Source organism: Pristiophorus japonicus, unplaced genomic scaffold, assembly GCF_044704955.1.
Source record: "Pristiophorus japonicus isolate sPriJap1 unplaced genomic scaffold, sPriJap1.hap1 HAP1_SCAFFOLD_109, whole genome shotgun sequence".
In the NCBI taxonomy this organism is placed as follows: domain Eukaryota; kingdom Metazoa; phylum Chordata; class Chondrichthyes; family Pristiophoridae; genus Pristiophorus; species Pristiophorus japonicus.
In genome coordinates this window covers 858,840-885,955 of record NW_027250745.1, presented here as the reverse complement: position 1 = coordinate 885,955, position 27,116 = coordinate 858,840, and the positions used below count along the sequence as shown (strand labels likewise).

Here is a 27,116-nt window from a genome sequence, read left to right as displayed (position 1 = left end):
TGTGAGGGGGACGCTAAGAGGCTGCAGGGTGACTTGGACAGGTTAGGCGAGTGGGCAAATGAATGGCAGATGCAGTATAATGTTGAAAAATGTGAGGTTATCCACTTTGGGGTCAAAAACACTACGGCAGAATATTATCTGAAAGGCGGCAGATTAGGAAAAGGGGCGGTGCAACGAGACCTGGTTGTCATGGTTCATCAGTCATTGAAAGTTGGCATGCAGGTACAGCAGGCGATGAAGAAGGCAAATGGTAAGTTGGCATTCATCGCGAGCGGATTTGAGTATAGGAGCAGGGAGGTCTGACTGCAGTTGTGCAGGGCCTTGGTGAGGCACCACCTGGAATATTGTGTTCAGTTTTGGTCTCCTAATCTGAGAAAGGACGTTCTTGCTATTGAGGGAGTGCAACGAAGGTTAACCAGACTGATTCCCGGGATGGCAGGACTGACATATGAGGAGAGACTGGATCAACTAGGCCTGTATTCACTGGAGTTTAGAAGGATGAAAGGGGATCTCATAGACACATTTAAAATTTGGATGGGACGGGACAGGTTCGATGCAGGAAGAATGTTCCCGAAGTTGTGGAAGTCCAGAACCAGGGAACACAGTCTAAGGATAAGGGGCAAGCCGGACTGACATATGAGTAGAGACTGGATCAACTGGGTGTTTATACATTGAAATTTAGAAGGATGAGCGGCGATCTCATAAAACATTTAAAATTCGGATGGGACTGGTGAGTGCCAACTTTAGCTCAGCCGTTACTTCGTAAACCAACTTTGTGAAAAGTTTGAATTTGTCTTAATGTAGTCGCTGCCTGGTGTTTTTGTTGTCATTTTCAATCTCCTTCTTTCAAACTGAAACAAATGGTAACCCTATTTGTAAATTAGGAATGCGAGATTTTTCGAGAGCATATTTAAATGCTTCACAAAAACATTCTGATCACGACAGCTACAGGGTTCGATTCCCAGTTAGAGCAGTAACTGTGCGACCACCGTTTTTAATTAAAGTGAAGTAATTTAATTAAATTACACAGATGACCCAAAGCACTTCAGACTGGTGTCAAAACAAATGAGTTGGTAATTAGAAAAATAGGAATGTCAGAAGTTGGATTTGAGTTTCTGGGATTGAGGATGAATAACCCTCTGTGCACTGGAACTGGGAAGGGTGAATAATGAATGAGTTGTTTCCGGGTTTGAAATGCGGCTTGTATTTGCTGGTATTAACCGATAGCATTATTTAGCAGAATGAAATAAATGCTAACATGATCACTGAGTGACAGTCGAAACTTAAACAACTTAATTTTAATAATTTGTGAAACTTGAATCATTGAGGAAGTTTTATTCCTTTTCTGATTTTACACACTCTGTATTTTAGGAGACTGGTTTTAAATGTTCATTGCTCACCATGGAATCAGAGAAGTTAACAGCACGGAAGGAGGCCATTGTCACATGAACAATGAACATTTAAAACTAATTTTTGTTTCAGAAATAATGTTTCCACCCGGGTTTGAACCGGGAACCTTTCGTGTGTGAGGCGAATGTGATGACCGCTACACTACAGAAACCAGCAGCTAATGCCAAGCCCAGAGAGAAATGTACAGCAGCAATCTGCAATACTCAATCCCTCTCTCTGCAAAAAGTTCCTTTCACAACATCTCTCTGACCGGAACTGCACCAAAATAAAATATTCCTTTCAAGTGTGCAAATTATTTTCGTTTAATTTTTATTTTGCTTTCATGGTATAACATCGTTAAGGAATCGATAATCTGCTTTTGCACAATGAAAGAAATGCTAACTGAGGGAAAGTCAGTCGGTCAATAATTGGTTCTGTGCTCTGCATGTTGGTAATGTAGCCATGGTGATCCAAAGATCGGTGGGAAAGCAAGTTGTGAGGAGGACACAAACAATCTGCAAAGCGATATCGATAGGCTCAGTGGCTGGGCAGTAATTTGTCAGGTGGAGTATAATGTGGGAAATATGAGGTTATCCACTGTGGTAGGGATAATAGTCAGGCCATTCTGACTATTCAGTGCTGTGTGTGGCCATCTGCAGGTTGATGTTGAACTTTTGTGTCCTTTTATGTGAAATAAATGAGGGCAGCAGGCGTATCTCTGCCTGACACCGGGAAAATAGTGAGAGAGACCTTGGAGCAAGGGTCTGGTTATTGCCAAACTTCAAAGGAACTATTAATTCTGGAAAACAAATGTCTGAAAGAACAGTGACCCCGACCTGATTGGAACACAAAATTTTCGGATTTACCGTCAGACACACTACCGTTGCGCCACGAGGCCTACACAGTGCGGTGGAGATGTTCGTCGAAATGAAGGTTCTACAATACAAGGGGCTTGGAAATCAGGAGAACCAGTTTCGAGGTTTGAATTTCGAGATACATCCATGGTGCGGAGCCAACAGATCCCTGGCAGCGATCAGTGACAGGGAGATGCAACTTATGCAGTCCTGACTAGCTCAGTCGGTAGAGTATGAGACTGTTAATCTCAGGGTTGTGAGTACAAACCCCACGTTGGATGAATTATTTTCCTTAAACTTTTTTGGTGCTTTCACAGGAAAACATCATTAATAAACCCATAATCTTCTTTTGCACAATGAAAGAAGTGCGAACTGAGGGAGAGTTGATCATTTAATCATTTATTCTGTGCTCTGTACAAGAACACAAAAACCAGGAGCAGGAGTCGGCCATTTGGCCGTTCGAGCCTGCCTTCTTATGCACTGAAACAAATTTTAACCGTGTTTTTAAATGAGCAGTGCGAGATATTTAGAGTGCACATTGCAATGCTTCGCAAAACCATTCCATTCGCTACAGCCACCCAGGATCGATTCCCGGTGTGAGAAGTAACTTTGATATCACTGTTTGTAATTGAAATGCGTCATTTTATTCAGTTCGATGGATGTCCCAAAGCACTTCAGAGTGGTGTACAAACAAATGAGTTTTCATTAAAAACACTGAATGTCAGGATTGGGATTTGAACCCACGCCTCCGGAGGAGACAGTAACCTGAACCAACGCCTTAGACCGCTCGGCCATCCTGACTGTTGGATGTTCAAGTTGCAAGTTATTACACTGGAAAGTTTCAAAACGGGCACTTGTTCAGTGTCGCTGGAACGCCCAGTTACCGGGATATCCTCTCCCCCGGGGTTTTCCTGAGCCTGTGCTCGATGTACGGGGAGCTTTGGCACGGGTCCGAGGTAGCTTGCATGTGTAGGCTGCTTGCTGGCACAGGTGGTCTCTTACCAGTGTGATCAATTCTTCAAACGGCTTGCTTGCTGGTTTCTCGTGTGCCAGCAGGTCCTTCATTAAAGCGTATGTTTTCGAGCCGCAGCTTGTCAAGAGATGGGCTCTTCTCTTGTCTGCCTTATTGTCGCCGAACCAGTCTTTGGTTACAAAGCTTTGCTGGAGCCTTTCTATAAAGTCCTCCCAATTATCTCCAGCATTGTATTTTTCATCTGAGCCGTTGGTCGCCATTCTGTGGATTCTGTAATCCCGTAGCTCGTCGCCACTGAAAAGTCCTGACCCTGTAATACAGACTCACACGAGGCACATACTGAAGTCAAGTTCACTCTGGAGCTGCACCTTTATTACACAGCTCTCGAATGCCACACTTGCCTGAGACCTATCCTTATATACCTGTCTGGGAAAGGTATCCAGTGTCTCTGCAAATGCACCCCTGGTGGTAAGGTAAGTTTGTGGTTACAGGTCATCTCTAGTTACAGTCATGTATGGCATGGTAAGGTAGTTATGTACAGTAGTGTGAGATACATGACAGTATTGGTATTTATGGTGATTACAGGAATTATTAATCGTCTCACAGACCTCAATTATTTTTATGCGATGAATTGATCGAGGATTGAAAGCAGGTTAGTCCGGCGGGTCTTAACCGCTCGACCACCAGGGAACAGTTCCGATACATGTCGATATACATATATATATTTATATATGACCCTGAATATCAACGGCTACCTACCTAGACCTCGTGGTGCAACGGTAGTGTGTCTAACTTTGTGAGAGAAATTGTTCCACAGTGACACCCATCTCATCTTTTGTTCACTTTTAAACACTAGAAACTGAGACAGGGGAATAAATAGAGAAACCAAAGCACAGGGTTATAGACAAGAGGAAGAGCGAAGGGGAAAAATACTGTCCCCACCCAGAACAAATGCAGAAACCCCTCTGCTGCGATCGGGGGGACCATCCACAGCCTGGATACTCTAACGTCCCAACAGCTCATTGACTGTCGGAGTGGGACTGTGCGGTGCTTCAGAGGACAGCTCGAAAAAGCAAAGTCACTGATTCCGTCTCATGTGCTCCTCCAATCAAGAAGAGCAACACACTAAAAATGCTCCAATAATGGTTACACCTTATCTTCACATTTGCTGCACAGTTGGCTCGTTGGTCTAGGGTTATGATAATTTTTTCGGGGTTGATACTTGAAATTTGCGAGAGGTCCCGGATTCAAATCCTGGACGAGCCCTCAATTTACCCAAGAATTTTGAAATTGCATCGAACTTTTGCAAAGAAGGTCTTGCATTTCTTCAACACTTTTCAGGAACTCATGACGCCCCAAAGCGCTTTATAGCCGTTGAGTTATGTTTGAAGTGTTGAAGTGTTGTATTGTGGGGAAAGATGTGCCAAAATCACCCCACACGAACTGCAACTCTTTGCGAAGGAGTTCGGTGCAAATAATCAGGTGCCTCAGGGATTGGACTTTCTGTGAATGAGTTTTGCTTGTACCTGCGTTCGAGATTGAAACAGTAACTGGGCTTCCATCTCACGGGATCAGTGTGTAGCGGTTAGTGAGTAGGTGACCAGGTTGATGTGCGCCGCTTTCAATCTTTGAAATTTCACCAAACAAAGAAACGGTGAATCCAACTGTCCCTGTAAGCGACGGATTGAAGGGATCGCTGCTCCAAACAGAGCTGGAACACGCACAGTGCAGGAATAGGGTCCGCAACATCAAATATCAAAGTTATTAAGCAGACAATATTTAAACATACACTTAACAGTACTTACAGACAAACCAAGCGAATGTTAGCCAAAGAACTCAAACACGTTGCAGTTTCCAGCTCGGTGTCCAAATTGATCAAACATTAATCGGATTCTAAACTATCTGTTCCAAATGGCACATTTTATATCTTTTCCTTACCCCTGCTACGTGACAATTTAAACTTTTAATAGTATTACCTAACACAAGTGCCCAACTTCTGATGGAATGTCATTAACCTGAAACGTTAACTCTGTTTCTCTCTCCACAGATGCTGCCTGACCTGCTCAGAGTTTCCAGCATTTACTCTTTTTATTCTCCAAACTTATAATCAGAATATCACTTCACTTGTCATCTAACTACACTCCTTCCTGATATGTAGCCTTGTCCTACAAACCAGGCTCCTTTCGGATGATTCAGGCATTCATTGGAATTCTAACTTCTTAATGATAACAATTATGTGAAGTATGTAACGATGTAATACTTGCCACCAGAGCGCGCGACTGTTGGAGTCCTAATGGTCACCTGCCCACACGAACAGGGCCAGTATAAAAGGTTGGCTGCCATGTAGTTCAGGCACACTGCAGTTGTAATAAAGAAGACTAAGATCACACGAAATTTAGCTCACAGAACTCAGCCTCGGTGAGTTTTTCTCTGCACAACAATTGGCGACGAGTAACAGAATTCGAATTTTCACGCAACCATGGCTGCTGTTGGAATATCAGAGAGATCCAAAGAGGATGATGATTGGGAAGCCTTCGTCGAGCAGCTCGACCTGTACTTTGTGGCCAACGAGCTGGAAGGAGACACTAACGTGGCGGAGCACAGGGCGGTTCTCCTCACCATCTGTGGGCCGAAAATATACAGCCTCATCAAGAATCTGCTCACACCGACAAAACCAAAGGAGAAGGAATATTCAGCGTTGTGCACACTGGTTTGGGACTACCTAAAGCCGAAGGAGAGTATCCTCATGGCCAGATATCGTTTTTACACGCACCATCGCTCCGGGGACCAGGACCTGGCGGATTATTTCACCGACCTGAGACAGCTCGCGGGACTTTGCTATTTTGGAGCTGCGTTGGGGCAAATGCTGTGAGACTTTTACGTGCTGGGCATCAGCCACGAGGTCATTCTTCGAAAGCTGCTGGCTGCTGAAACCCGAGACCAGAGCAGGGCCATCGCGATCGCCCAGGCATGCATGGCCACGGACGATAACACCAAACAGATATCTTCTCAACATCGAAGCTCATCGGCAAGTACTGTGCATAAAATGATGTCGCTAGCAGGCCGAAATGCATATGGCAGGGTCGAAACGTCTGTGGCTGCAAGACTTGTGATGACTCAGAGTCCGCCATCGGGGATCGATGTGAATCTATTAGCACCGTGTTGGTGCTGCGGGGATAATCCTCGGGCCCATCAATATCGATTCAAGCACTACGTGTGCAAAGGCTGCACAACGATGGGGTACCTCCAGTGAATGTGCAAACGTGCTGTGACATAACACGTGGCAGAGGATGATCGATCCGGCACGGATCATGCAGCACAGGCAACTCAACCCGAGGAACAAGGACTCCCAGGTGCCGGTGGGGATGTTGCATTTTATCAGGGAGGCTTTGAGGGTGTGCCCGAAACGTTTCTTCTGCCCACCTGGGGCTCGCTTACCGTATCGGAGTTCTGAGTGGAGCGTTTGCTTAGCGAGTCTCGTGTTGGGCATGTGGACAATGTGGCAAGCCCAACGGAGCTGGTCGAGTGTGGTCAGTGCTTCAATGCTGGGGATGTTGTCTGATCGAGAACACTGATGGTGGTGCGTCTGTCCTCCCAGGGGATTTGCAGGATCTTGCGGAGACAGCCCTGGTGGTATTTCTCCAGTGATTTGAGATGTCTGCTGTATATAGTCCATGTCTCGGTTCCATACCGCGGGGCAGTTATCACCACCGCCCTGCACACCATAAGCTTGTTGCCAGATTTGAGGTCCTGGTCTTCAAACACTCTCCTCCTCAGGTGATCGAAGGCTGTGCTGGCACACTGGAGGCGGTGTTGAACCTCGTCTTCGATGTCTGCCCTTGTTGATAGTAGGTTCCCGAGGCGTGGAAAATGGTCCACGCTTTCGAAGGCCACACTTACAGCCTTCTTAAATATAGCACCCTCATTCTATTCTCTTGAAACAAGTTCCTGAATTCTCGGCTAGCTGTATAGGTTAGAGCTGTGGTTTTATCCTGTGATAGATTCTATCATAGTGTTTCCGAAGTGTAGTAGTTATCACATTCGCCTCACACACGAAAGGTCCCCGGTCCGAAACCGGGCGGAAAGATCTTGAAAACTTGAAAATGGGCCTAATAGCTGACTCCTGTTCCTAACTCTTACGTTCTTTTGATCTCTTGACCTTTCACAGGAGAACAAACTCTTCTCTGAACATGCATGATAAAGCTCCAGAAAATATTTCCGTCCGAGGTGCTTTCGCGTGTGAGGCGAACGTGTTAACCGTTACACTTCGGAAACATCTCCCCTTTCAGCACCAGATTACCAAAATTAAACCCAATGAGATCGGGATAAATGTTCCTCACATGCTCAGGGCAAAATATCTGATTGATGGTCCACAAAAGAATGAACAAACTTCAGCACGAGGTCAGAGGGAAATGTTAAGCGAGCACGTGGACTGCTGAATTGCACTTTTAAGGAGTTGGTGATGACAAAACAAATGGGTTCCGCTTAAAGATCAGAAAAGTCACAAGTGGGATTCGAACCCTCACCTTCAGAGAAAACTGCAATTTGAACACAGCAGCTTAGACCGCTCGGCCATCCAGACTATGCAGTGCTTTGTGTGGCCACCTGCAGGTTGATTTTGAACTTTTGTGTCATGTCACATGAAATAAATAAGGGCAGCAGGCGTATCTCTGACTGATACCGGGGAAACAGTGAGACAGACATTACAGCAAGGTTCTGGTTATTGTCAAACAGCAAATGAAATATTAATTCTGGAAGAAAAATATCCAAAAAAAACACTGACCCTAACGTGATTTGAAAACGCAACCTTCTAATTTGGAATCAGACACACTACCGTTGCACCATGAGACCTACACAGTGAGCTGGAGATGTTCGTCTGCATGAAGGTTCTGCAATACAAGGGGCTTTAACATCCCCGCCCATTCCCACCAGGTATCACAAAGAGCGCTCACCGGACAGTGACCGAATGGTTTGCTCGAAAACCTTTCTCTTGCTTTCACGGGAAACCATCATTAATTAACCCCTCACCTTCTTTTGCACAATGAAACAAATGCTAACTCAGGGACATTCCATACTTCAATCATTTGGCCTGTGCTTTACATCTTAACTCGAAAGCCATATCCCATTTTACTCACTATATTTTAGCTTTCTGGTTCAAAGTCTTCAGGGATCTGGGGCAACTTTTATCAAATTTAGCAGCACCGGTTTTTCCTATCATGCACACAAAATAAAATCAGTCGTGAAGATAAAATCCCACCGTGCGTATTTTCAGATTCAATGCTGTCGGATTTCAAATAAAGTGAGAGAATTTTACACTGAAAAGATTTGCAAGTGTTACATGTATTTGTGTCTTTAATTAAACTTTGTGGCGTCTGACTCCCGTTCATGCCACTGTTGAATAAGAAAGGAGGGTTTGACGATGACCAGCTCATTCTTTTTGTTCAGTGGTTTCTCATCCTTTGATGGGCTGCAGTACAGCGGATATCACGTTGGCCTCACACGCAAAAGGTCCCCGGTGGATTCGTTTTCTCTCAGTCAAAGTTATCTATTTATTGAAGTGAAATAAAGTGCAATTAAGGAATAAGGGAGCCCTTTTACCAGGAGAATAAATAGCAAATGATGGAAATCTCAGCAGGTCAGACAGCATTTGCCAGGAGACGAAACACGTGATTAAACCAGGGACTTTTCCCGTGTAAAGCAAACGTGATAACCACTACACTACAGAAACCTCTGGTACAATAACCCCAACAGAGGGGAGGTGACCAGTGAGCTTCCTCTGTGCTGATCGGCATTGTGTGTCGGCTCACCTGAAACAACTTCTGTCCCACACTGAAAGTTCTCAATCCTTCTCCTCCGCTGCCCTTTACAGAAATGTCAGGGATCACCCAGCCACCGTGTTCACTTCCACATCCTCACAATGGGGCCACAGAGGCTCCTACCTTTCTATCCGCGATCAGCGAACTCACCCAGTTTACAAAATTAAACCCGAATACGTGCCCGGCAAAGGGCAGGAGAAGCCAAATAGTCTGTGAACTCGGTCTATCACAGAAAGCATTTGTATTCATGGTGGTTACAGCAATTATTAATCGTCTCAAAGAACTCAATTATTTTTATGCGATGAATTGATTGAGGATTGAAACCAGGTTGGTCCGCCGAGTCTTAACCGCTCAACCACCAGTGAACAGTTACGATACATGTCGATATATTTATATATATTTATATGTGAACCTGAATTTCAACGGCTACCTACTTAGACCTCGTGCTGCCCACGGTAGTGTGTCTAACTTTGAGTGAGATAAATTGTTCTACAGTGACACACATTTCATCTTTTGCTCCCTTTTAAACACTAGAAACTGTGACACGGGAATAAATAGAGAAACCAAAGCACAGGGTTATAGACAACAGGAAGAGAGAACGGGAAAGATATTGTCCCCACCCAGAAGTAATGCAGAAACGCCTTTTCTGTGCTCGGAGTGACCGCCCACAGCCTGGATACACTAACGTCCCAACAGCTCATTGACTGTCGGTGTTGGACAGTGCGGTGCTTCAGAAGACAGGTCGTAAAAGCAAAGTCACTGATTCCATCTCATGTGCTCCTCCGATCAAGAATAGCAACCACACTAAAAATGTTTCAATAATGGTTACACCTTATCTCCACATTTATCGAACAGTTGGCTCGTTGGTCTAGGGGTATGATTCTCGCTTCGGGGTTATTGCTTGAAATTTGCGAGAGGTCCCGGGTTCACATACCAGACAAGCCCTCGGTTTAGCCAAGCATTTTGAAATTGCATCAAACTTTTGCAAAGAAGGACTTGCATTTCTGCAACAGCTTTCAGGAACTCATGACGCCCCAAAGCGCTTTGCATCCGTTGAGTTATGTTTGAAGTGTTGTCGTGTGGGGAAAGATGTGCCCATATCACCCCACACGAACCGCAACTCTTTGCGAAGGAGTTTGGTGCAAAAAATCAGGTGCCTCAGGGACTTGGACTTTCTATGAATGAGTTCTGCTTGTACCTGCGTTCAAGCTTGTAACAGTAACTATGCTTCCATCTCACGGGAGCAGCGTGTAGCGGTTAGTGAGAAGGTGACCAGGTTGATGTGCGCCGCTTTCAATCTTTTAAATTTCACCAAACAAAGAAACGGTGAATCCAACTGTCCCTGTAAGCGACGGATAGAAGGGATCGGTGCTCCAAACAGAGCTGGAACACACGCAGTGCAGGAATAGGGTCCGCAACATTAAATGTCAGAGTTATTAAGCAGACAATAATTAAACATACACTTAATAGTACTTACACCCAAACTTTGCGAATGTTAGCCGAATAACTCAAACACGTTACAGTTCCAAGCTCGGTGTACACATTGATCAAACATTAATCGGATTCTAAACCATCTGTTCCAAATGCCACATTTTATATATTTTCCTTACCCCTGCTTCGTGAAATTGAAACTTTTAATAGCATTACCTAACACAACTGCCCAACTTCTGATGGAAGGTCATTAACCTGAAACGTTAACACTGTTTCTCTCTCCAGAGATGCTGCTTGGCCTGCTCAGTGTTTCCAGTAATTACTCTTTTTAGTCTCCAAACTTATCATCAGAGTATCACTTCCCTTGTCATCTAACTACACTCCTTCCTGATATGTAGCCTTGTCCTACAAACCAGGCTCCTTTCTGATGATTCAGGCATTCATTGGAATTATAACTTCTTAACGATAACAATTTTGTGAAGTATGTAACTATGTCATACTTGCCAACAGAGGGCGTGACTGTTGGAGTCCGAATGGTCACCTGCCCACACCTGCAGGGCCAGTATAAAAGGTTGGCTGCCATGTTGTTCAGGCACTCTGGAGTTGTAATAAAGAAGACTAAGATCACACTAAGTTTAGCTCACAGTACTCAGCCTCCTGGTGTTCTACTTTTCACAACAATTGGCGACGATTAACAGAATACAAACCTTCACACAACCATGGCTGCTGTTGGAATATTACAGAGATTCATAGAGAGTGAAATAAATGAGGGCAGCAGGCGGATCTCTGCCTGACACCGGGGAAACAGGGAGACAGACCTTGGAGCAAAGGGATATGGATGGAGTCGGCAAAACTTGAGGCATTAGATTCAGGAGAGTTGCGGGGCGTGGAAATTCGGGAGTTTAATGACTTTGAAAGGAACATTTTTTTTTGTGCCGTTTTGTTCAGAGAAATGTTTGTGAAAGGAATTTTTTGCAGGAAGGGATGCAGCATTTCACCTTTTGCCTTAGCACTTGTTTCTGGGTGTCAGGATCACATTTCGTTTCAATGTTATTCTTCCAGAATTAATATTTCATTTGCTGTTTGACAATAACCAGACCCTTGCTCCAAGGTCTGTCTCACTCTTTCCCCGATGTCAGGCAGAGAACCGCCTGTTGCCCTGATTTATTTCATGTGACAGGACACAAAAGTTCAAAATCAACCTGCAGGTGGTGACACAGCACTGAATAGTAATGATGGCCGAGTGGTCCAAGGTGATGTGTTCAGGTCACTATAGATAGTGTTCGAATCCTATTGCAGACATTTCTTATAATGAATCATGAGGCAGAACCCATTTGCTTTGTCAACAACAACTGCTTAAAAGTGCGATTCAGCAGTCCACCTGCTCGTTGAACATTTCATTCTGACCTGGTGCTGAAATTTGTTCATTCTTTTGTAGAACGACAATTATTTATTTTGCCCTGAGCATGTGAGGAACTTTTCTGCCGATCTCATTGGGTTTAATTTTGTTAATCTGGTGCTGAAAGTGGAGCTGTTTCCGCAGTGTAATGGTTAACACCTTCTAGTTTTTTGAGTTCATGCTCAACTTTCTCCTTGAGTGCATATGGTACGGAACGGGGCTTGTCATAAAGCAATCTAGCGTCCTTCTGTACCCTGACACTCGCCATGAAGCCTTGGATCGGACTGTCCGTTTCGCAGAACACCTTTGGATACTTCTTGACAACCTCATCCGTTGATGAAAATCTCGCTTCCACACAGAAAATCTGACTACAATCCAGCTTCATTGAGCTTAATCAATTTCTTCCTTGTAAGGCAGACTTGTCTGTTTTCACTACTATTCGAGGCAAGTTCTGAAATTAATCTTTATATTTCACCGATTGGTACAGTGATATGACCAACCACAGGAATTTACTCTCCCGAGTAGCCTGGCAGCTCTATCTTGGGTTTCTCCAGTTGGAAATCACGAAATTTGTCGCGGTACAGTGACTCCGGTATTACACTCACGGATGCACCCGTGTCAATTTCCATTGGTATCTTGAAACCAGCAACATCTATGTGGATTTAAATGCTTTACGAATCACTGTCCGTTAAACTCGTGCTCCTGATGATGTGTAACTCTAACATCTCCTCGTCCTGATGTTGGTCTTCCATACTATGAAGTCTCTTGGGATTTCGACTCAGAGCTTTGAACGCTGGACTCATCGCTTTAACAACAGGTTTACCCTTCGGGCGGCATGCCTTCGTAAGATGCCCAGTCTTTCTGTCGAAGAAACACTCTGTCTTCACGTGTGGACAACTTTGAGCAATGTGTTGTCCCAGGCACCTACAGCATGACTTCGACGCTCTTGTAGAATTTTCAGTTTCTGAGGCTTTGGACTCCCTTGTAATACCTTCAAATGCTATGATAATGACTCCACGAGACAATGTGTCGTTCTTTAACTGCAGTGACCTGAGTCCTTTATTGATAACCTTTATTGGTGGCCTGCCTTCTATACTAGGCCAGGCACACCTGTGCAGGTAAGCTACAAGTCTCCCACTGCAGTGCCCTCTGGTGGCACACCTTGTAATAGTACAAGCTGTAACCATGCAGAACACATGACAGGTGTCACTGTGGAACCGTTTCTCTCACTCAAAGTTAGACGCACTACCGTGGGCGCCACGAGGTCTAGGTAGGTAGCCATTGACCTTCAGGTTCATATATAAATATATATAAATATATCGACATGCATCGTAACTATTCCCTGGTGGTCGAGGGGTTAAGACCCGGGTCACTAACCTGGTTTGACATGTATCGTAGCTGTTCCCTGGTGGTCGAGGGGTTAAGACCCGGCGCACGAACCTGGTTTAAATCCTCGATCAATTCATCGCATAAAAATAATTGAGGTCTGTGAGACGATTAATAATTGCTGTAATCACCATGAATACCAATACATTCTGTGATAGACCGAGCTTGCAGACTATCTGGCTTCTCCTGCACTTGGCCGGTCACGTGTTTGGGGTTTAATTTTTTAAACTGGGTGAGTTCGCTGATCGCGGGGAGATGGTAGGAGCTTCTGTGGCCCCACTGTGAGGATGTGGAAGTGAACACGGTGGCTGGGTGATCCGTGACATTTCTGTGAAGGGCAGCGGAGGAGAAGGATTGAGAACATTCAGTGTGGGACAGAAGTTGTTTCAGGTGAGCCAACACATTCCCGATCAGCACAGAGGGAGCTCACTGGTCAGCTCCTCGCTGTGGGGGCTGTTGTACAATAGGTTTCTGTAGTGTAGTGGTTATCACGTTTGCTTTACAGGTGCAAAGTCCCTGGTTCAATCCCAGGCAGAAACATTGTATTTTAACTTGCTGTGGATGAACAATCGGAGGCGAGTTTAGTCTCTCTGCAAATGCTGCCTGGCCTGCAGAGATTTCCAGCATTTGCTATTTTTATTTGCTATTAATTCTCCTGGCAAAAGGGCTCCCTTATTCATTATTTGCTCTTTATTTCACCAATAAATCTATAACTTTGAGTGAGAGAAAATGGATCCACCGGGGACCTTTTGCGTGTGAGGCCAACGTGATATCCGCTACACTGCAGCCCATCAAAAGGCGAGAAACCACTGAATATAAAGGATGAGCTGACAAATATCAGGGGCAGTGCAGTCTGGTCAATGTCAAACCCTCCTTTCTTATTCAGCAGTGGCATGAACGGGAGTCAGACGCCACAAAGTTTAATTAAAGACACAAATACAAGTAACACTTGCAAATCTTTTCAGTGTAAAATTCTTTCACTTTATTTGAAATGCTGCTGCGTTGAATCTGAAAATACACACGGTGGGATTTTATCTTCACTACTGATTGTATTTTGTGTGCACGGTAGGAATAATCGGTGCTGATAAATTTGATAAAAGTTGCCCCAGATTCGTGGTGTCATCGGCAATGAACACTTTCAACCAGAAAGCTAAAATACATTGAGTAAAATGGGTTAACATGCAAAAGAACATAAGATCATGAGAAATAGGAGCAGGAGTGGGCCTTACGGCCCCTCGAGCCTGCTCCACCATTTAACACAATCATGCCTGATTTGATAATGGACTCAGGTCCATTTCCCTGCCCGCTCCCCAAAGCACAGGCCAAATGATTGAAGTATGGAGTGTCCCTGGTTAGCATTTGTTTGATTGTGTAAAGAAGGTGAGGGGTTAATTAATGATGGTTTCCCGTGAAAGCAAGAGAAAAGTTTTCGAACAAACCATCCGGTGACTGTCAGCTGAGCGCTGCTTTTGATACCTGGTGGGAATGGTCAGGGATTTTAAAGTCCCTTGTATTGCAGAACCTTCATATAGATGAACATCTCCAGCTCACTGTGTCGGCCTCGTGGTGCAACGGTAGTGTGTCTGACTCCAGATCAACAGGTTGTGTGTTGAAATCATGTTGGGGTATTGCTCTTTTGGATATTGTTCTTTCAGAATTAATATTTCCTTTGCTGTTTGGCAATAACCAGACCCTTGCTCCAAGGTCTGTCTCACTGTTTCCCCGGTGTCAGGCAGAGATACGCCTGCAGCCCTCATTTATTTCATGTGACAGGACACAAAAGTTCAAAATCAACCTGCAGGTGGCCACACACAGCGCTGAATAGTCAGGATGGCCGGGCGGTCGAAGGTGCTGTGTTCAGGTCACTGTCTCCTCAACACGTGTGTTCAGCTTGAATTCCAATTCTAACAATAATTATCATCAAACGGAACACATTTGTTTGTCACCACGGCCAACTCCTTCAAAGTGGGATTCAGCTGTTCAGCTGCTCGCTTCACATTTCCGTCTGACCTGGTGCTGGAGTTTGTTAAAGAGAGTCAGTGCAGAAGATTCAACCTTTCACCTTATCCCTGAGCACCACCTTCATATCTCAGGCCAGAAAGTCTCAAGCCGTACATTCCTGATCCTAACCACTCGCTGCTAAATGGCCAGCTCCTGTTCCGATGTGTAAAGTCTGGGAAACACGAGATCAATTCCTAACACACTCACAGCCTTCCAAAATATAGCACCGTCATTCCATTCTCGTAAAACCAGCTCCTGAAGTATCGGCCAGCTGTGTAGGATAAAGCGCTGATTATGTTCCTCGCATTGGGGCAATTGCAGTGTTTACGTAGTGTAGTGGTTATCACATTCGCTTAACACGTGAAAAGTCCCCGTATCGCAACCGGCCGTGATCATTGATCAATTCAAGATTAGAAAAAATGAAATAATTGACATTAATGGTTCAATATTGACAAAGTTGTTTTTTGTTTCTGCTTAATGACTAAAAATAATAAACACCAGAAGTGGCATTTGGATCCTTGTCTTCAAGATAGATTTTGAACTGAACATAGCACCTTCGACCGCTCGGCCATCCTGGCGACTCACTGCTGTGTGTGGCCACCTGCAGATTGATTTGAAATGTTGTGTCCTGTGGCATGAAATAATTGAGGGCAGCAGTTGTATCTCTGCCTGACACCGGGGAAACAGTGAGACAGACCTTGGAGCAAGGGTCTGGTTATTGTCAAACAGCAAATGAAATGTTAATTCTGGTAGAAAAATATCCAAAAAAACACTGCCCCTAACGTGATTTGAATACGCAACCTTCTGATCAAGAGTCAGACACACTACCGCTGCACCATGAGACCTACACAGTAAACTGGAGATTTTTGTCTATATGAAGGTTCTGCAATACAAGGGGCTTGAAAATCCCCGTCCATTCCCACCAGGTATCACAAACAGCGCTCACCGGACAGTCACCGTATGGTTTATTCGAAAACTTTTCTCTTGCTTTCACTGGAAACCATCATTAATTAACCTCTCACCTACTTTTGCACAATCAAACAAATGCTAACTCAGGTACATTCCATACTTCAATCATTTGGCCTGTGCTTTGCATCTCAACTCGAAAACCATATCCCATTTTACTCACTGTATTTTAGCTTTCTGGTTCAAAGTCTTCAGGGATCTGGGGAAACTTTTATCAAATTTAGCTGCACCGGTTTTTCTTATCGTGCACACAAAATAAAATCAGTAGTGAAGATACAATCCCACCGTGCGTATTTTCAGATTCAATGCTGTCGGATTTCAAATAAAGTGAAAGAATTTTACACTGAAAAGATTTGCAAGTGTTACTTGTATTTTTGTCTTTAATTAAACTTTGTGGCGTCTGACTCCCGTTCATGCCACTGCTGAATAAGAAAGGAGGGTTGCACGTTGACCAGCTCATCCTTTATATTCAGTGGTTTCTCACTTTTTGATGGGCTGCAGTGCAGCGGATATCACGTTGGCCTCACACGCAAAAGGTCCCCGGTGGATCCGTTTTCTCTCAGTCAAAGTTATCTATTTATTGAAGTGAAATGAAGTGCAATTAAGGAATAAGGGTGCCCAGGAGAAAAATAGCAAATGCTGGAAATCTCAGCAGGTCAGGCAGCATTTGCCAGGAGACTAAACTCGGGATTGAATCAGGAACCTTCCCCGTGCAAAGCGAACGTGATAACCACTACACTACAGAAACCTCAGGTACAATAACCCCAACAGAGGGGAGGTGACCAGTGAGCTCCGTCTGTGCTGATCGGCATTGTGTGTTGGCTCACCTAAAACAACTTCTGTCCTGCATTGAATGTTCTCAATCCTTCTCCTCCGCTGCCCTTTACAGAAATGTCAGGGATCACCCAGCCACAGTGTTCACTTCCACATCCTCACAGTGGGGCCACAGAGGCTCCGACCTTTCTATCCGCGATCAGCGAACTCACCCAGTTTACAAAATTAAACCCGGAATACATGCCCGGAAATGGACAGGAGAAGTCAGATAGTCTGTAAGCTCGGTCTATCACAGAAATATTGGTATTCATGGTGGTTACAGCAATTATTAATCGTCTCACAGACCTCAATTATTTTTATGCGATGAATTGATCGAGGATTGAAAGCAGGTTAGTCCGCCGGGTCTTAACCGCTCGACCAACAGGGAACTGTTACGATACATGTCGATATATTTATATATATTTATATGTGACCCTGAATATCAACGGCTACCTACCTAGACCTCGTGCTGCCCACGGTAGTGTGTCTAACTTTGAGTGAGAGAAATTGTTCCACAGTGTGACCCATTTCATCATTTGTGCCCTTTTAATCACTAGAAACCGAGACAGGGGAATAAATAGAGAAAACAAAGCACAGGGTTATAGACAAGAGGAAGAGAGAAGGGGAAAGATACTGTCCCCACCCAGAACTAATGCAGAAACCCCTCTGCTGTGCTCGTGGTGACCACCCACAGCATGGATACACTAACGTCCCAACAGCTCATTGACTTTCGGAGTTGGATCGTGCGGTGCTTCAGAAGACAGGTCGAAAAAGCAAAGTCACTGATTACATCTCATGTGCTCCTCCGATCAAGAATAGCAACACATTAAAAATGTTTCAATAATGGTTGCACCTCATCGCCACGTTCATTAAGCAGTTGGCTCGTTGGTCTAGGGGTATGATTCTCGCTTCGGGGTTATTGCTTAAAATTTGCGAGAGGTCCCGGGTTCAAATCCCGGATGAGCCCTCAGTTTAACCAAGAATTTTGAAATTGCATCAAACTTTTGCAAAGAAGGACTTGCATTTCTGCAACACCTTTCAGGAACTCATGACGCCCCAAAGCGCTTTGCATCCGTTGAGTTATGTTTGAAGTGTTGTCGTGTGGGGAAAGATATGCCCATATCACCCCACACGAACCGCAACTCTTTGCGAAGGAGTTTGGTGCAAAAAATCAGGTGCCTCAGGGACTTGGACTTTCTATGAATGAGTTCTGCTTGCACCTGCGTTCAAGCTTGTAACAGTAACTGTGCTTCCATCTCACGGGAGCAGCGTGTAGCGGTTAGTGAGAAGGTGACCAGGTTGATGTACGCTGCTTTCAATCTTTTAAATTTCACCAAACAAAGAAACGGTGAATCCAACTGTCCCTGTAAGCGACGGATAGAAGGGATCGGTGCTCCAAACAGAGCTGGAACACACGCAGTGCAGGAATAGGGTCCGCAACATTAAATGTCAGAGTTATTAAGCAGACAATAATTAAACATACACTTAATAGTACTTACACCCAAACTTTGCGAATGTTAGCCGAATAAATCAAACACGTTACAGTTCCAAGCTCGGTGTACACATTGATCAAACATTAATCGGATTCTAAACTATCTGTTCCAAATGCCACATTTTATATCTTTTCCTTACCCCTGCTTCGTGAAATTGAAACTTTTAATAGTATTACCTAACACAACTGCCCAACTTCTGATGGAAGGTCATTAACCTGAAACGTTAACACTGTTTCTCTCTCCACAGATGCTGCTTGGCCTGTTCAGTGTTTCCAGTATTTACTCTTTTTAGTCTCCAAACTTATCATCAGAGTATCACTTCCCTCGTCATTTAAATACGCTCCTTCCTGATATGTAGCCTTGTCCTACAAACCAGGCTCCTATCTGATGATTCAGGCATTCATTGGGATTATAACTTCTAAACGATAACAATTATGTGAAGTATGGAACTATGTCAGACATGCCAACAGAGGGCGTGACTGTTGGAGTCCGAATGGTCACCTGCCCACACCTGCAGGGCCAGTATAAAAGGTTGGCTGCCATGTTGTTCAGGCACTCTGGAGTTGTAATAAAGAAGACTAAGATCACACTAAGTTTAGCTCACAGTACTCAGCCTCCTGGTGTTCTACTTTTCACAACAATTGGCGACGATTAACAGAATACAAACCTTCACACAACCATGGCTGCTGTTGGAATATTACAGAGATTCATAGAGAGTGAAATAAATGAGGGCAGCAGGCGGATCTCTGCCTGACACCGGGGAAACAGGGAGACAGACCTTGGAGCAAAGGGATATGGATGGAGTCGGCAAAACTTGAGGCATCTGATTCAGGAGAGTTGCGGGGCGTGGAAATTCGGGAGTTTAATGACTTTCAAAGGAACATTTTCTTTTGTGCCGTTTTGTTCAGAGAAATGTTTGTGAAAGGAACTTTTTGCAGGAAGGGATGCAGCATTTCACCTTTTGCCTTAGCACTTGTTTCTGGGTGTCAGGATCACATTTCGTTTCAATGTTATTCTTCCAGAATTAATATTTCATTTGCTGTTTGACAATAACCAGACCCTTGCTCCAAGGTCTGTCTCACTCTTTCCCCGATGTCAGGCAGAGAACCGCCTGTTGCCCTGATTGATTTCATGTGACAGGACACAAAAGTTCAAAATCAACCTGCAGGAGGCGACACAGCACTGAATAGTAATGATGGCCGAGTGGTCCAAGGTGATGTGTTCAGGTCACTATAGATGGTTTTCGAATCCTATTGCAGACATTTCTTATTTTGAATCATGAGGCAGAACCCATTTGCTTTGTCACCACCAACTCCTTAAAAGTGCGATTCAGCAGTCCACCTGCTCGTTGAACATTTCATTCTGACCTGGTGCTGAAATTTGTTCATTCTTTTGTAGAACGACAATTAATTATTTTGCCCTGAGCATGTGAGGAACTTTTCTCCCGATCTCATTGGGTTTAATTTTGTTAATCTGGTGCTGAAAGTGGAGATGTTTCCGCAGTGTAATGGTTAACACCTTCTAGTTTTTTGAGTTCATGCTCAACTTTCTCCTTGAGTGCATATGTTACGGAACGGGGCTTGTCGTAAACCAATCTAGCGTCCTTCTGTACCCTGACACTCGCCATGAAGCCTTGGATCGGACTGTCCGTTTCGCAGAACACCTTTGGATACTTCTTGACAACCTCATCCGTTGATGAAAATCTCGCTTCCACACAGAAAATCTGACTACAATCCAGCTTCATTGAGCTTAATCAATTTTTTTCCTTGTAAGGCAGACTTGTCTGTTTTCACTACTATTCGAGGCAAGTTCTGAAATTAATCTTTATATTTCACCGATTGGTACAGTGATATGACCAACCACAGGAATTTACTCTCCCGAGTAGCCTGGCAGCTCTATCTTGGGTTTCTCCAGTTGGAAATCACGCAATTTTTCGCGGTACAGTGACTCCGGTATTACACTCACGGATGCACCCGTGTCAATTTCCATTGGTAGCTTGAATCCAGCAACATCTATGTGGATTTAAATGCTTTACGAATCACTGTCCGTTAAACTCGTGCTCCTGATGATGTGTAACTTAACATCTCCTCGTCCTGATGTTGGTCTTCCATACTATGAAGTCTCTTGGGATTTCGATTCAGAGCTTTGAACGCTGGACTCATAGCTTTAACAACAGGTTTACCCTTCAGGCGGCAGGCCTTCGTAAGATGCCCAGTCTTTCTGTCGAAGAAAGACTCTGTCTTCACGTGTGGACAATTTTGAGCAATGTGTTGTCCCAGGCACCTACAGCATGACTTCGACGCTCTGGTAGAATTTCCAGTTTCTGAGGCTTTGGGCTCCCAGGTAATACCTTCAAATGCTCTGATAATGACTCCACGAGACAATGTGTCGTTCTTTAACTGCAGTGACCTGAGTCCTTTATTGATAACCTTTATTGGTGGCCTGCCATTTATACTAGGCCAGGCACACCTGTGCAGGTAAGCTATAAGTCTCCTACTGCAGTGCCCTCTGGTGGCACACCTTGTAATAGTACAAGCTGTAACCATGTAGAACACATGACAGGTGTCACTGCGGAACCGTTTCTCTCACTCAAAGTTAGACGCACTACCGTGGGCGCCACGAGGTCTAGGTAGGTAGCCATTGATCTTCAGGTTCATATATAAATATATATAAATATATCGACATGCATCGTAACTATTCCCTGGTGGTCGAGGGGTTAAGACCCGGTGCACTAACCTGGTTTAACATGTATCGTAGCTGTTCCCTGGTGGTCGAGGGGTTAAGACCCGGCGCACGAACCTGGTTTAAATCCTCGATCAATTCATCGCATAAAAATAATTGAGGTCTGTGAGACGATTAATAATTGCTGTAATCACCCTGAATACCAATACTTTCTGTGATAGACCGAGCTTGCAGACTATCTGGCTTCTCCTGCACTTGGCCGGGCACGTGTTTGGGGATTAATTTTGTAAACTGGGTGAGTTCGCTGATCGCGGGGAGATGGTAGGAGCTTCTGTGGCCCCACTGTGAGGATGTGGAAGTGAACACGGTGGCTGGGTGATCCGTGACATTTCTGTAAAGGGCAGCGGAGGAGAAGGATTGAGAACATTCAGTGTGGGACAGAAGTTGTTTCAGGTGAGCCAACACATTCCCGATCAGCACAGAGGGAGCTCACTGGTCAGCTCCTCGCTGTGGGGGCTGTTGTACAAGAGGTTTCTGTAGTGTAGTGGTTATCACGTTTGCTTTACACGTGCAAAGTCCCTGGTTCAATCCCCGGCAAAAACATTATATTTAAACTTGCTGTGGATGAACAATCGGAGGCGAGTTTCGTCTCTCTGCAAATGTTGCCTGGCCTGCAGAGATTTCCAGCATTTGCTGTTTTTATTTGCTATTAATTCTCCTGGCAAAAGGGCTCCCTTATTCTTTATTTGCTCTTTATTTCACCAATAAATCGATAACTTTGAGTGAGAGAAAATTGATCCACCGGGGACCTTTTGCGTGTGAGGCCAACGTGATATCCGCTACACTGCAGCCCATCAAAGGGCGAGAAACCACTGAATATAAAGGATGAGCGGACAAATATCAGGGGCAGTGCAGTCTGGTCAATGTCAAACCCTCCTTTTTTATTCAGCAGTGGCATGAACGGGAGTCAGACGTCACAAAATTTAATTAAAGACACAAATACAAGTAACACTTGCAAATCTTTTCAGTGTAAAATTCTTTCACTTTATTTGAAATGCTGCTGCGTTGAATCTGAAAATACACACGGTGGGATTTTATCTTGACTGCTGATTGTATTTTGTGTGCACGGTAGGAATAATCGGTGCTGATAAATTTGATAAAAGTTGCCCCAGATTCGTGGTGTCATCGGCAATGAACACTTTCAACCAGAAAGCTAAAATACATTGAGTAAAATGGGTTAACATGCAAAAGAACATAAGATCATGAGAAATAGGAGCAGGAGTGGGCCATACGGCCCCTCGAGCCTGCTCCACCATTTAATACAATCATGGCTGATTTGATAATGGAATCAGGTCCATTTCCCTGCCCGCTCCCCAAAGCACAGGCCAAATGATTGAAGTATGGAGTGTCCCTGAGTTAGCATTTGTTTGATTGTGTAAAGAAGGTGAGGGGTTAATTAATGATGGTTTCCCGTGAAAGCAAGAGAAATGTTTTCGAACAAACCATCCGGTGACTGTCAGCTGAGCGCTGCTTTTGATACCTGGTGGGAATGGGCAGGGATTTTAAAGTCCCTTGTATTGCAGAACCTTCATATAGATGAACATCTCCAGCTCCCTGTGTAGGCCTCGTGGTGCAACGGTAGTGTGTCTGACTCCAGATCAACAGGTTGTGTGTTGAAATCATGTTGGGGTATTGCTCTTTTGGATATTGTACTTCCAGAATTAATATTTCCTTTTCTGTTTGGCAATAACCAGACCCTTGCTCCAAGGTCTGTCTCACTGTTTCCCCGGTGTCAGGCAGAGATACGCCTGCAGCCCTCATTTATTTCATGTGACAGGACACAAAAGTTCAAAATCAACCTGCAGGTGGCCACACACAGCGCTGAATAGTCAGGATGGCCGGGCGGTCGAAGGTGCTGTGTTCAGGTCACTGTCTCCTCAACACATGTGTTCAGCTTGAATTCCAATTCTAACAATAATTATCATTAAACGGAAAACATTTGTTTGTCACCACGGCCAACTCCTTCAAAGTGGGATTCAGCTGTTCAGCTGCTCGCTTCACATTTCCGTCTGACCTGGTGCTGGAGTTTGTTAAAGAGAGTCAGTGCAGAAGATTCAACCTTTCACCTTATTCCTGAGCACCACCTTCATACCTCAGGCCAGAAAGTCTCAAGCCGTACATTCCTGATCCTAACCACTCGCTGCTAAATGGCCAGCTCCTGTTCCGATGTGTAAAGTCTGGGAAACACGAGATCAATTCCTACCACACTCACAGCCTTCCAAAATATAGCACCGTCATTCCACCGTAAAACCAGCTCCTGAAGTATCGGCCAGCTGTGTAGGTTAAAGCGCTGATTATGTTCCTCGCATTGTGTCAATTGCAGTGTTTACGTATTGTAGTGGTTATCACATTCGCTTAACACGTGAAAAGTCCCCGTATCGCAACCTGCCGTGATCATTGATTAATTAAAGATTAGAATAAATGAAATAATTGACATTAATGGTTCAATATTAACAAAGGTGTTTTTTGTTTCTGCTGAAGGATTAAAAATAATAAACACCAGGAGTGGCATTTGGACCCTTGTCTTCAAGATAGATTTTGAACTGAACATAGCACCTTCGACCGCTCGGCCATCCTGGCGACTCACTGCTGTGTGTGGCCACCTGCAGATTGATTTGAAATTTTGTGTCCTGTGGCATGAAATAATTGAGGGCAGCAGATGTATCTCTGCCTGACACCGGGGAAACAGTGAGAGAGACCTTGGAGCAAGGGTCTGGTTATTGTCAAACAGCAAATGAAATGTTAATTCTGGAAGAAAAATATCCAAAAAATCACTGACCCTAACGTGATTTGAATACGCAAGAGTCAGACACACTACCGTTGCACCATGAGACCTACACAGTGAAGTGGAGATTTTTGAAGGTTCTGCAATACAAGGGGCTTGAAAATCCCCGTCCATTCCCACCAGGTATCACAAACAGCGCTCACCGGACAGTCACCGTATGGTTTATTCGAAAACTTTTCTCTTGCTTTCACTGGAAACCATCATTAATTAACCTCTCACCTACTTTTGCACAATCAAACAAATGCTAACTCAGGTACATTACATACTTCAATCATTTGGCCTGTGCTTTGCATCTCAACTCGAAAACCATATCCCATTTTACTCACTGTATTTTAGCTTTCTGGTTAAAATCTTCAGGGATCTGGGGAAACTTTTATCAAATTTAGCAGCACCGGTTTTTCCTATCGTGCACACAAAATAAAATCAGTTGTGAAGATAAAATCCCACCGTGCGTATTTTCAGATTCAATGCTGTCGGATTTCAAATAAAGTGAAATAATTTTACACTGAAAAGATTTGCAAGTGTTACTTGTATTTTTGTCTTTAATTAAACTTTGTGGCGTCTGACTCCCGTTCATGCCACTGCTGAATAAGAAAGGAGGGTTTCACGTTGACCAGCTCATCCTTTATATTCAGTGGTTTCTCACTTTTTGATGGGCTGCAGTGCAGCGGATATCACGTTGGCCTCACACGCAAAAGCGCCCCGGTGGATCCGTTTTCTCTCAGTCAAAGTTATCTATTTATTGAAGTGAAATGAAGAGCAATTAAGGAATAAGGGAGCCCAGGAGAAAAATAGCAAATGCTGGAAATCTCAGCAGGTCAGGCAGCATTTGCCAGGAGACTAAACTCGGGATTGAATCAGGGACCTTCCCCGTGTAAAGCAAACGTGATAACCACGACACTACAGAAACCTCAGGTACAATAACCCCAACAGAGGGGAGGTGACCAGTGAGCTCCGTCTGTGCTGATCGGCATTGTGTGTTGGCTCACCTAAAACAACTTCTGTCCTGCATTGAATGTTCTCAATCCTTCTCCTCCGCTGCCCTTTACAGAAATGTCAGGGATCACCCAGCCACAGTGTTCACTTCCACATCCTCACAGTTGGGCCACAGAGGCTCCGACCTTTCTATCCGCGATCAGCGAACTCACCCAGTTTACAAAATTAAACCCAGAAAACATGCCCGGAAATGGACAGGAGAAGTCAGATAGTCTTTCAGCTCGGTCTGTCACAGAAATATTGGTATTCATGGTGATTACAGCAATTATTAATCGTCTCACAGACCTCAATTATTTTTATGCGATGAATTGATCGAGGATTGAAACCAGGTTAGTCCGCCGGGTCTTAACCGCTCGACCAACAGGGAACTGTTACGATACATGTCGATATATTTAAATATATTTATATGTGACGCTGAATATCAACGGCTACCTACCTAGACCACGTGCTGCCCACGGTAGTGTGTCTAACTTTGAGTGAGAGAAATTGTTCCACAGTGTGACCCATTTCATCTTTTGTTCCCTTTTAATCACGAGAAACCGAGACAGGGGAATAAATAGAGAAACCAAAGCACAGGGTTATAGACAAGAGGAAGGGAGAAGGGGAAATATACTGTCCGCACCCAGAACTAATGCAGAAACCCCTCTGCTGCGCTCGGGGTGACCGCCCACAGCCTGGATACACTAACGTCCCAACAGCTCATTGACTTTCGGAGTTGGACCGTGCGGTGCTTCAGAAGACAGGTCGAAAAAGCAAAGTCACTGATTCCATCTCATGTGCTCCTCCGATCAAGAATAGCAACACACTAAAAATGTTTCAATAATGGTTGCACCTCATCGCCACGATCATTAAGCAGTTGGCTCGTTGGTCTAGGGGTATGATTCTCGCTTCGGGGTTATTGCTTGAAATTTGCGAGAGGTCCCGGGTTCAAATCCCGGACGAGCCCTCAGTTTACCCAAGAATTTTGAAATTGCATCAAACTTTTGCAAAGAAGGACTTGCATTTCTACAACACCTTTCAGGAACTCATGACGCCCCAAAGCGCTTTGCATCCGTTGAGTTGTGTTGAAGTGTTGTCGTGTGGGGAAAGATGTGCCCAAATCACCCCACACGAACCGCAACTCGTTGCGAAGGAGTTTGGTGCTAAAAATCAGGTGCCTCAGGGACTTGGACTTTCTATGAATGAGTTCTGCTTGTACCTGCGTTCAAGCTTGTAACAGTAACTGTGCATCCACCTCACGGGACCAGCGTGTAGCGGTTAGTGAGTAGGTGACCAGGTTGATGTGCGCCGCTTTCAATCTTTTAAATTTCACCAAACAAAGAAACGGTGAATCCAACTGTCCCTGTAAGCGACGGATTGAAGGGATCGGTGCTCCAAACAGAGCTGGAACACACGCAGTGCAGGAATAGGGTCCACAACATTAAATGTCAGAGTTATTAAGCAGACAATAATGAAACATACATTTAATAGTATTTACACCCAAACCTTGCGAATGTTAGCTGAATAACTCAAACACGTTGCAGTTTTCAGCTCGGTGTACAAATTGATGAAACATTAATCGGATTCTAAACTATCTGTTCCAAATGCCACATTTTATATATTTTCCTTACCCCTGCTTCGTGACAATTGAAACTTTTAATAGTATTACCTAACACAACTGCCCAACCTCTGATGGAAGATCATTAACCTGAAACGTTAACTCTGTTTCTGTCTCCACAGATGCTGCCTGGCCTGCTCAGTGTTTCCAGTATTTACTCTTTTTATTCTCCAAACATTTCATCAGAGTATCACTTCCCTTGTCATCTAACTACGCTCCTTCCTCATATGTAGCCTTGTCCTACAAACCAGGCTCCTTTCTGATTATTGAGGCATTCATTGGAATTATAACTTCTTAATGATAACAATTATGTGAAGTATGTAACTATGTCAAACTTGCCACCAGAGGGCGTGACTGTTGGAGTCCTAATGGTCACCTGCCCACACCTGCAGTGCCAGTTTAAAAGGTTGGCAGCCATGTTGTTCAGGCACTCTGGAGTTGTAATAAAGAAGACTAAGATCACACTAAGTTTAGC

At 44.4% G+C, this 27,116-nt stretch overlaps 4 non-coding genes across 4 annotated transcripts; 3 read left to right on the top strand and 1 right to left on the bottom strand.

Moving 5' to 3' along the window:
* Window positions 1–1,488: 1,488 nt before the first annotated feature.
* On the bottom strand, window positions 1,489–1,561 carry trnav-cac (transfer RNA valine (anticodon CAC)). The gene has a single exon. It is a non-coding gene; the product is annotated as a tRNA-Val (tRNA).
* A 12,154-nt stretch (window positions 1,562–13,715) lies between these two features.
* Window positions 13,716–13,788, top strand: trnav-uac (transfer RNA valine (anticodon UAC)). The gene has a single exon. It is a non-coding gene; the product is annotated as a tRNA-Val (tRNA).
* A 4,119-nt stretch (window positions 13,789–17,907) lies between these two features.
* Window positions 17,908–17,995, top strand: trnap-cgg (transfer RNA proline (anticodon CGG)). The gene is given in 2 exon segments: window positions 17,908–17,943; window positions 17,960–17,995. It is a non-coding gene; the product is annotated as a tRNA-Pro (tRNA).
* Window positions 17,996–25,902: 7,907 nt separating this feature from the next.
* On the top strand, window positions 25,903–25,990 carry trnap-cgg (transfer RNA proline (anticodon CGG)). Its single transcript is given in 2 exon segments — window positions 25,903–25,938; window positions 25,955–25,990. It is a non-coding gene; the product is annotated as a tRNA-Pro (tRNA).
* The last annotated feature ends 1,126 nt before the right edge of the window (window positions 25,991–27,116 follow it).